The sequence below is a fragment of the Otolemur garnettii genome, unplaced genomic scaffold, assembly GCF_000181295.1.
Source record: "Otolemur garnettii isolate 467f Iridium unplaced genomic scaffold, OtoGar3 scaffold00001, whole genome shotgun sequence".
Classification (NCBI taxonomy): Eukaryota; Metazoa; Chordata; class Mammalia; order Primates; family Galagidae; genus Otolemur; species Otolemur garnettii.
In genome coordinates this window covers 3,593,602-3,604,238 of record NW_003852396.1, presented here as the reverse complement: position 1 = coordinate 3,604,238, position 10,637 = coordinate 3,593,602, and the positions used below count along the sequence as shown (strand labels likewise).

Here is a 10,637-nt window from a genome sequence, read left to right as displayed (position 1 = left end):
GTTGTTTTGGCGGGTCTGGGCTGGGGATTCGAACCCGCCACCCTAGGTGTACGTGGCTGGTGCCCTAGCCGGTTGAGCTATAGGCGCCGAGCTGTCTAGTCAATATTCTAATAGATATTTAGCTTATAAACTTTCTTCCCTTACTCATTACTCTTCACAGTTTAAAGTTCAGTATTATACAAGCTTTCACATGAAATATTTTTATTAATACTGTTTTCTGAGCAATTAAAGTGAGAAATTTTCCTCTATTTTGTAAGTTTTTATATATGGCATCTTCAGGATTATTTTCAATCTTTTCTAAATTCCATTATAATTTCTTCTTGTTAACATATCATTAGAAATTTATTTTCAGTTTTTAAATATACAATTATATTTTAAGTTATATTTGTCTTATATAATTCTAATTTAATTGTTTTTTGTTTTGTTTTGTTTTTTTGACACAAAATCTTACTTTGTTGCCCTTGGTAGAGTGCCATGGCGTCACAGAGCACAGGAACCTCAAATTCTTGGGCTTAAGCAATTCTCTTGACTCAGCCTTTCAAGTAGCTGGGACTATAGGTGCCCATCACAAGGCCCAGCTATTTTTTGGTTGCAGTTGTCATTGTTGTCTAGCAGGCGCTGGTGGGGGCTCGAACCCTCCAACTCAACGCGTGTGGCTGGAGCCCTATTCACTGAGCCACAGGCACCCAGCCTTAATTGTATTATTGTACAAGAAATTGTTCAGCAATGTTACCAATTACCTGAAATGGGAGCTGCGTGTATATGCTTTAGGCAAGTAATTATCAAAGTATGGTCTGCTAAGAAGTGCTAGCTGACCAAAGTTTCTTTTAAACTAATGAGACTTTTTTTTTTTTTTTTTTGAGTAGTAAGAACAGTGCATTGACTGATTCTGGAGCAAGCTTTTCAGTTTGTTGTTATAAACATCTGAAGTAGCACTGCCTTAGTGATTTTGTTAATCATGCTTTTCAAATGTTATGACCTTTCTGATTTTAAGTCTGAATTTATTTAGAAGAGGTATAGAAAAACAGTTAATTTAACAGTTTGACTTGTATTCTTATCAGTTTCATTTATTTTTACAGTCTGTGTTGGCACATGTAGACTTGGCATCTACTCCTGGTGAAGTAAGTGCTGAGTCTTTATCTGGGGTCGTCTATATTTTCAGAGCCTTTTTAAAAAGTATGTTATGCCTGACTTGATTGGTACAAACTGCTTTAATTAATTTGCTTAAGAAATGCTTACTATAGTTTTATTATTCGTGTTATATTCTACTTTCTATTTCATTATGATTATATATATATCTTGTAATAAGGCATACCTGGAATTTTAAAATTTAATCCAATATGATAATGTCATTAAAGTAAAAAATTAAGATTCTTTGTATTTTTTTTACTCTCTCTCTCTATAAATTTATTTCTCATACTTAATTTCACAATTAAATTTAGTAATTTTAATTACTATAGTACAGATTAGTTATATAGTAATGTGGTACTAGTTCTATGCTGACAGGGATAATTATTATTTTATATGGTCAATGTGTGTCTAGATTAGTTCATATGTTTACTATTCTTGTGCAGCTTTTTCTTACTTCCTAGTCTTTCTTTAGGAGGTGACTTTTCTGCTCATTGAAGTATATGCTTCAGAAGTGGCTTAAATGAATTTCTGGATTTTTAATTTTTTTCTTTTTTTAGTTTGTCTAAGATTGCAATTTTCCTCTGATTGTTTAAATAAAATCATAACTATGTACATTAATGCATTTGTGGGATACAATGTGCTGATTTTATATACAATGTGGAATGCTTACATCAAACTGTGTTGTGGGTTATCATTTTATCACTGATGATAAAATGCTATGTTCAGATTTCATATGCCTGTTCACTGATACTACCTTATAGGTATTTCCCAGCCCCTCTGGCCTGGGCTGCTATTAAAATCTTCTCTGTCTTTGATATGCTGAATATTTATTATGATAAATCTAGGTATAGATTTCTTCTTATTTTCTTGATTAAGTTTTTTGATCCCAGAACTTATATACTTATAGACTTTTCATTTCAAAACAAACAAAAAATCAAAATGGCAAAGCACAAAGGATGAATGGAAGTGATAAATCAAAACCTACATCACTGAATAAAATATACGTGCAGAGGTTAAGAATGGGTTATTTACAATGAAGAGTTGTGTCCAACTGCATTACCAACCTGAGTGAACCATATGAAGGTCAGAATAATGAGTTTGAGGAATATAATTGCTCTTATATTAAATAATAATATACTGTGATCCTACATTTTAATGTTAAGGTATTGATGTCTCTTATCAAAATTTAGAATAATTCAGGTAATAAAATGCAAAAAAGCCTTAACAAGTCTTTAATTCTGGGTGGTGCCTGTAGCTCAAAGGAGTAGGGCGCTGGCCCCATATGCCAGAGGTGGCAGGTTCAAACCCAGCTCCGGTCAAAAAAAAAAAAGTCTTTATTTCTCAGGTTAGTTACAATGAATTGGAGTCATGAAAGAGGGACATGTAGTCCAGAGAAAAAGGGTTCTCAGGAATGGTAGAAGATCTCTTGTCTAATTGACTACTTGCATGGAAATATTGAATAGAAAAAAATTTTTCCAACAAATAGACTTACATAAAGACATGGTATTTGTTATAACCGTAAACAGTGGACTGGTTACAAAGTCAAATGTTTATTCATATTAGCACACAATAAATATATCTTTACGCTGGCTAATGCTGTATCTAAATTCTTCCTAGGTGTGGGAATTATTTATTTTCCAACTTGTGTTTTAATTTTATTCCAATGCATCTTGGAAGCCTGAAAAATTAGAGACACTAAATTCTTCTCTTTATAGCTAAAGGGAGATTTCAGGTGGGAGCTTTTTTGTTGTACAGGATTAGAGTTCTGTTAGGGTAAGATGTAGGCACGTTACAATCCCAAGGAAACTGAAGATCAAGGTGACTGAGCCCTTGATTAGATGAGAAGCTGCACAGCAGTTTGAGAACCTAATGTCAAGAGAAAACGTAGGTTTCTTTTAATCCTCTTAGAATAAAAATTCCAGGAGGGACAAGAGTTGCAAACATAGGTAAGAGCAGGGAGCCAAGGGCCAAAGGCATAGGAAATGCATTAATATTAATACAAGTAGAAGAGCAGGGTGAATGCTGAGCGATGGCAGCTTATGTGGCTTAAGTTTTATGAACCAAGAAGGCTATATAAGGAGTAAGTGGCTATTCAGATTAACTGGTCAAAGTAAGACAGAGAAACACGTTTTTAATGCTTTGTTATACAAATCATGAATCAGTAGAATTTTTCTTTTTACCTGTGAAATTTCTCTTTCAGCAAAGGGTTAAATGTCAGCCTACATATTTTAATCTGTAAATAAAATCATTGGTAAATAAACTTCTCTATTATAGTCTAGATTTAATTCTGGTTTCATTAATTTATTTTGTTATATTTCTAGTTGACATTAAAATTAAATATATTTGTGGTGTACAACATTATGTTTTGAAATGGCTAAATCAACCTAATTAACATATAAATTACCTCACATATTTATTAGTTTTGGTTATGTGTCCAACTCCAGGGCCAACCTGAGTGAACAATATGAATGTTCAAATTGCTATTTAAAGTCTACTGTCTTCGCAGTTTTCAAGTGTACAATCTACTGTGTAGTCACCATGATCTTCTAATTAAATTTTGAACCCTTTGATCAGTATCTCCCCAGGATCCACACTTCCAGCTTCTGGTAATCTCCGCCCTATTCTCTCTATTCTCCGCTTCTACACGTTCAAACTTCTAGATTCCACATATAAGTGATATTTTGCAGCATTTGTCTTTCTGTGCCTGGATTACTTCCCTTAGCATAATGATCTCCAACTTAATCCATGTTTTTGCACATGGCAGAATTGTCTTCTTTTTCCAACTGCATAGTGTTCCATTGTGTACATGTGTACATCACGTTTACTTTGTCCATTCATCTGATGATGGAAACTTAACTTGATTCCATAACTGGGTTGTTGTGAATAGTGCTGCCCTGAATGTGACAGTATCCTTTGTATTCCTCTATATGCACCATAAAGGGGTTTCTGGATTATATAGTGGTTCTATTTATAATTTTTTGAGGACCCATAATTCTGTTTTTCACAATTGATGTACCAATTTACATTCCTTAATAATGGTATACAAGGATTCCCCTTACCAACATTCTATATTTTTACCTTTTTTATAGTAGCCATTCTAACATGAATGAAGTGAGAGATCATTGTGTTTCTAACTTTCACTCTGTAATAACTGAGCATCTTATCATATATTTGTTGGTCATTTCTGTAGTCTTTCAAGAAATGTCTGTCCAGGTCTTTCATTATTTTTAAATTAATTAATTAATTAACTTATTTATTTATTTTTGCTCTTTAGTTGTTTGAGTTTCTTATATATTTTGGACATTTATTCCCTGACAGTGCAAATATTTTCCATAAACTGTTTTTTCACTCTGCCAAGTATTCTCTTTGCTATTCAGATGATTTTTAGTTTGACGTAATCCCCTCTGTTTCTGTCTGTTTTTGTTGCCTGTGCTTTGGGGATCATATTCAAAAAGTCATTGAGCGGACCAATATTAAGAAAACTTTGCTACAGTTTTAGGCCTCATGGTTAAAACTTTAATCCATTTGATAAGATTTTGGCCTATTTTCCCCTTGTGTGCTCTTGACACCCTTGTTAAAAATCAGTTGATCATAATATGTGAATTTAGTCTGGGGTTCTCTATTTGCTGCTGTGTCTGGTTTTATACCAGCTCTACAGCTTTGTGGTAGATTTTGAAATCAGGTAGTGTGATGTCTCCATCTTTGTCCTTTTGTTCAAATTTTCCCTTAGTTTTTCAAAACCTTTTGTCATTCTATACAAATTTTAGGATTGTTTTTCGATTTCTGTGAAAAAGTTATTGGCTGTGGGTAGCTTACTTCACCAGGAGTAGATGCTAAGTCTAAATGTGACAGCACAGACTGTAAAATAAATGAAACTGATAAGAATACAAGTCAAACTGTTAAATTAACTGTATTTCTATTCCTCTCCTAAATAAATTCAGGCTTAAAATAAGACAGGTCATAACATTTGAAAAGCATGATTAACAAAACACTATGCAGGTCCGGGAGCTGGGCTGACCGGGTTCCCTGAGATTGCCCAGAGGGTCCCTTTGCTGCACGGTCTCGGTGAGGGGGAGTAGGATCCTCCAGCTTCATTTTCCTGAGAGAGGGAATCAGGAGACTTGGGTTGCTGCAAGGGAACACCCGAGGCCTTGATGAGCCTCTCCGGAGGCCAGCGGGGTCCACCCGCATTCTCAGGAAAGACACAAACATGCCCACGTCCCCAGATGAGCACCGGGTGGGGCCAAACCACTGTCCTGTGAGGGGTCCTTCCACCTAACCAAAGGGAAATGGCCGGAAGGGGAGTCCCCAAAGTGTCCTGGCACCTGGGCAGGAGCAGAGAGGGGAGCAGATGGAACAGCAGGAGCTGTGGAGAGAGGGAACGCGGAATGACCCCACCCCTTTATCTTAAGGGACGCCTGTAAGGCGGAGAAAGTGCTAATCCAGTCTTTCTTAGTACTCTCTCAAAACCGTCACTGTCATTTTCGTCCTGGAGGCCGCTCTTCCTCTTCAGGATCTGGAGCAGCCTCCTCCTCCAGCTTTGCACCTCCTCTGGGGACAGAGGATTTTTTTTTTTTTTTAGAGACAGAGTCTCAATTGTCACCCTCGGTAGAGTGCTATGGCATCACAGCTCACAGCAACCTCCAGTTCCTGGGCTTAGCCAATTCTCTTGCCTCAGCTGCCCAAGTAGCTGGGACTACAGGCACCTGTCAAAACTCCTGGCTATTTTTGTTGTTGTTGTTGTTGCAGTTTGGCCCAGGCCAGGTTCGATCCCACCACCTTCGGTATATGGGGCCGGGCCCTACTCACTAAGCCACAGGCGCCGCAGAACAGAGGATATTCTTTAGGGAGAAAATCAGGGGCATCCGGATCAGAGGCGGTGTGCTGGAGGAGACTCATGAGCTCACCCTCAGGTTTCAGATCGAGCAATCCATCAAATTAAGGATGGTGAAAGTTTCGAAGGGGATCCCATTGGGCCCTGGAGCAGTATAATAATCTCTCAAGCAGGACAACTTTAGCCCGTGTATCCAGATTTACAGGTCCCCACTCAGGGGACCAAGGTCATACCTCCTGCACAAGCTGCAAAAAGCACTCCAACTGATCAGTCCGCACCCAGGTTCCGCAAGCTGTAGCATAGACTTTAAAATTTGCACATAGGAATCACAGTCCTTTGACCCAGACTCCTGGTGAACAACGCACCCCCTTAATAAACCTAAATTTACACAAGTATTTAACCTACTTTACGTTAGGGACTCGCCTATGAGTCAGCCACAGCACTGCAAAACAGCTCTCACGGGGTGTTGCGTGGGATCAGGGTTCCTTGGGTCCCTGTTTGGGCTCTACCTGCCACGAACCTGCCTGTCAAAGGTTATTAGAGACCCTGGGAGTAGACTGGGTGGGATGGGAAGGGAAAGACGGAGAACAGCGGGATCAGGAGGCTTTCCTCAATAGGAGCAGCAGTCTCAGCTTTATTGCACAGCTTATGTACAGTAGATTGAAGGCACGATCTTGTCATAATAGCATAACTTGAATAAAAACAGCTTAAGGGCAAAATAGCATCTTCAGCAGGCTATTGACCAAAGGGGCATGGCTCCAATTTACTCTGGTTGAGAAACCAGCCATAGCAGGAAAACGCTGAGGCCAGGTTTGCACTCAGTCCTTGACTTGAGTACATTTCCTCAAACTGGGCAGCCTTGCCTCCCAGGAGGTTGGCTCCTAACAATATTTATATTATAAAACAATAGCAAAAATAGCTTTACTAAGTGAGCAAGATAGTCCTGGAACATTCTCTAGAGAGTGTCATTACATTTTGGATAGAATGTATTTCTCACTGTGCAGCATAAACCACCATGTCCACTTAATAACCTTGGTAAATGATCTGAGACAACGGTAATCCTTCCCTGATATCCTCTATTTTAGTGGCATAATGAATACCTACTAAAAAGGTGGCACCATGAACACTCAGTTTAAATAAACAGTTCTTACATTGTCTGTTGGAAGAACTTCAACATTTTAAGACCTCTGAAATTTAAGTGAAATTTTGCCAGAGTGTCAGAAGGGAGAAATGTCTCTTCCCTCCTTAACTGTTGTTCCTCGACCCACATATTGTGGTGCAGAGGGAAAAGCACTGTATTTAAGTCAAAGTTTTAAAGCATATAACAAATCTGCTCCTACAGCAGGATGTCTGGGTAAATGGTGAATCCACAAAGTAAGAATGTTTTTGTGAATGCGGGTACCTTTATGACTACATGGGTCCTTTGCTTATGAAGCCAGTCTATGCCGGCAATTCGAATTTCTCTGGATTTCTCAAGCAGCCAATTTTATAGTTTTTTGTTGTTGTTGTTGTTGTTTTATTTGTTTGTTTTTGTTTTTTTGAGACAGAGGCTCAAGGTATCACCCTGGGTATAGTGACATGGCATCACAGCTCACAACAACCTCTAACTCCTGGGCTTAAGCGATTCTCTTGCTTCAGCCTCCCAAGTAGCTGGGACTAGAGAGGTGCCTGCCACAACATGGGCTGTTTTTTGGTTGTAGTTGTCATTGTTGTTTGGCAGGCTCGGGTGGGATTCGAACCCTCCAGCTGTGGTGTATGTGGCTGGCATTTTAGCCGCTTGAGTTATAGGTGCTGAGCCCCAATTTTATAGTTATGCCTAGAACTCAGAAGAGAACTGTGGAGGTTGCTAAATTGCTGATCTCTGCCTCTTAGAGGTTTACACCCAAGACGGCTGCTCAAGCTGGAGATTGTCCTGGGAAGACGACATTAGGAAATTCTTTGGAATTTATCAGGTGAAAAGAAACTTGTAAGTGAAACAGTAAAGAAGATTGAGAAACAAAGTCTGCTGAAGAAACATTAAAAACAATGAAAGGAATAAAGGAAATCAAGGTAAATAGTTCTTGTAAAGAGGCTGTCTCCAAACAGAAGCAACCAAACAAAAAAAGAGGATCATCTATGATTCAGATTCAGAACCAGAGGAGACAACCCAGGTAAAAAATACCAAAAAGCAACCAGAAAAATTGCCATTGTCTTCTAAACTTGGTAAAATTTTATGGCAGGATCCTGTTACATGCATTTTAAGAACAGATAAAGATGATAACTTTAATCTGTAAAAGAGACAGGCTTTAAGTCAAAAGAGAATGAGGATCTACAAATAGTTATCCTGGATCACCAAACATGAAAAGGAATGAAGAAAACACTGAGACCAGGAATAAGTCTTTATCACCAATAAAACTTACACCTACATCAGTGCTTGATTATTTTGGAGCTAGAAGTGTCCAAACATCAGATAAGAAGATGGTGGCAAGCAAAAGAAAAGAGCATCCAGAAAACACGGATGATTTTGGATTATGATGGAGCTTTGCCAAGAAGCTGCAACTTGATAAAGATGCAGAGCTGGAGAGCTGACTGCAGGAAGATGAAGGTTCAGCAGAACAATAGCTGTGCTAGACGAAGAGACCATCTAAGGGCTTGAAAGGATACGGAAGAGGGAGAAATGTCTTCATCTGTCTCAGCCAATTTAAGTAAAGAAGAAAAACATAAATATCCTCATAAAGTAAGAAAGGAACTAATTTCAGATGATAGAGAGAGCTACAGTCCTAAGAAGCAAACTAAACGTGAAAGTTTAAAAGAAACTCAGCAACATTCTAAGCCATGAAAGAGGAGAGTCCTTTTCTCCAAAGGCCAGTTCTAAGCTGACACTTATGAATAAGAAACAGAGCTCTCATAAAGAAACAGAGCCTGGACCTCAAAAAGAAGAGAAAATGGTGTTGAATTGAAAAGAGAGACAAAAGGAGTTTTTAAGTTCTCCAGCTAAAAAAGAGTTTGTAAATCCTGAAGATGCTGAAAAGAAATGTAGTAATTATCAAGCTTATCAAAGTTACTTAGATCAAGAAGGTCCCAAAGCTCTGGGCTTCAAAGAAATTCCAAAGGTAGCTGAAAATTGCTTGGGAGGCCTTAGATTTGTCATCACAGGTGTGCTGGAGTCCATCGAATGAGATGAAGCCAAGTCGCTAATTGAACGTGATGGGGGAACAGGAAACGTCAGCAAGAAAACCAGCTGCTTCTCATGGCCGTGACAGTGGGAAGTCCAAGAAGGGTGAGCAGCAGCTCTGGGAACAAAAATTATTGATGAAGACGGGCTGCTGAATCTGATCCGAACTATGCCAGGCAAGAAGTGCAACTACAAAACAGTGGTTGAGGCTGAGATGAAGAAAGAAAAGTCCAAATTGGAGAAAACACCCCCAAAAAATGTACAGGGAAAAAATAAAAATTAGTTCAATGAAAAGGGAATAAGAATCTAAAAGAAGAAGCTGACACTGAAAAAGGACATTTCTGTCAAGTCAGCACAAAAGGAAACAGGTGACCTTAGGAGAGGCCCGGACTTCAAGGAGCAGATGGCCCAGGAGCTAAATGGTGACAGCAAAGCCAGGAACTGGCTGATGACAGCAGTGAAAACAAAGTGGAAAATTTGCTCTGGGAAGATAATTAGAAGCAACAAGGTGACCAGAGCTGTGCCAACAAACTCCTACGCTGGCTTCGAAACTGCACAGGAGTTCTTTGGAACAATAAGAAACAGGCAACAAAGTTTAGCAAATTCCCTGGCAAAGATGACGGTTCTACCTTTAAAGCAGCATTACTCTCAGGAACCCCAGGTGTTGGCAAAACCACTGTAGCTTCTCTGGTGTGTCAGGAATTGAGATACACCTACGTGGAAGTGAATGGAAGTGATACTCAGCTTAAGAACAGGTTGAAGGCAGTTGTGGCTGAGTCCCTGGATAATACCAGCATTAAAGGCATTTGTTCAGGTGCAGCAGCCTCTTCAGCCTTCATCATGGATGAGGAGGATGGCAGGGCAGGCAATGAGTACAGGAGAGGGATTCAGGAAACTAATGGGCCTCATAAAACATACCAAAATTTCCATTATGTGTATGTGCAGAAATCATCCCAAGATCTGCTCTTGGTTCATGATTGTTTTGATCTTCATTTTCAAAGACCTCGGGTTGAACAGATTAAGGGTCCTATGATGTCTCTTGCATTCAAAGAGAGTTTAAAAATTCCCCCTCTGGCTATGAATGAAATAATTTTGGAAGCCAGTCAAGATATCAGACAGGTTTTACACAATCTGAGTATGTGGTATGCAGGAAATAAGGCATTACCTACCTATGACCAGAGAAAGGCTGATTCTCACAGGGCCAAAAGGACATCAAACTGGGTCTATTTGATAGTGCCAGAAAATGTTTGCAGCTGGACAGGAGACAGCTCATGTGTCAATTATGGACAAGTTAGGTCTCTTTTTTCATGATTATTCAATAGCACCCCCATTTGTCCAGAAGAACTACCTACATGTGACGCCTGTAGCTGCAGGGGGTGACATGAGAAAGCACTTGACGATTTTCAGCTGAGCAGCAGATAGCACATGTGATAGGGACTTAGTGTGCAGTCAGATTGGAGTAAGCAAAACTGGAGTCTTCTGCCCACCCAGGCCATTTATGCCAGAGTTCTTCCTGGA

At 39.1% G+C, this 10,637-nt stretch overlaps 1 pseudogene; it reads left to right on the top strand.

Moving 5' to 3' along the window:
• LOC100950142 overlaps window positions 1-10,430 on the top strand; it is a 23,121-nt pseudogene extending 12,691 nt beyond the window's left edge.
• Window positions 10,431-10,637: the final 207 nt, after the last annotated feature.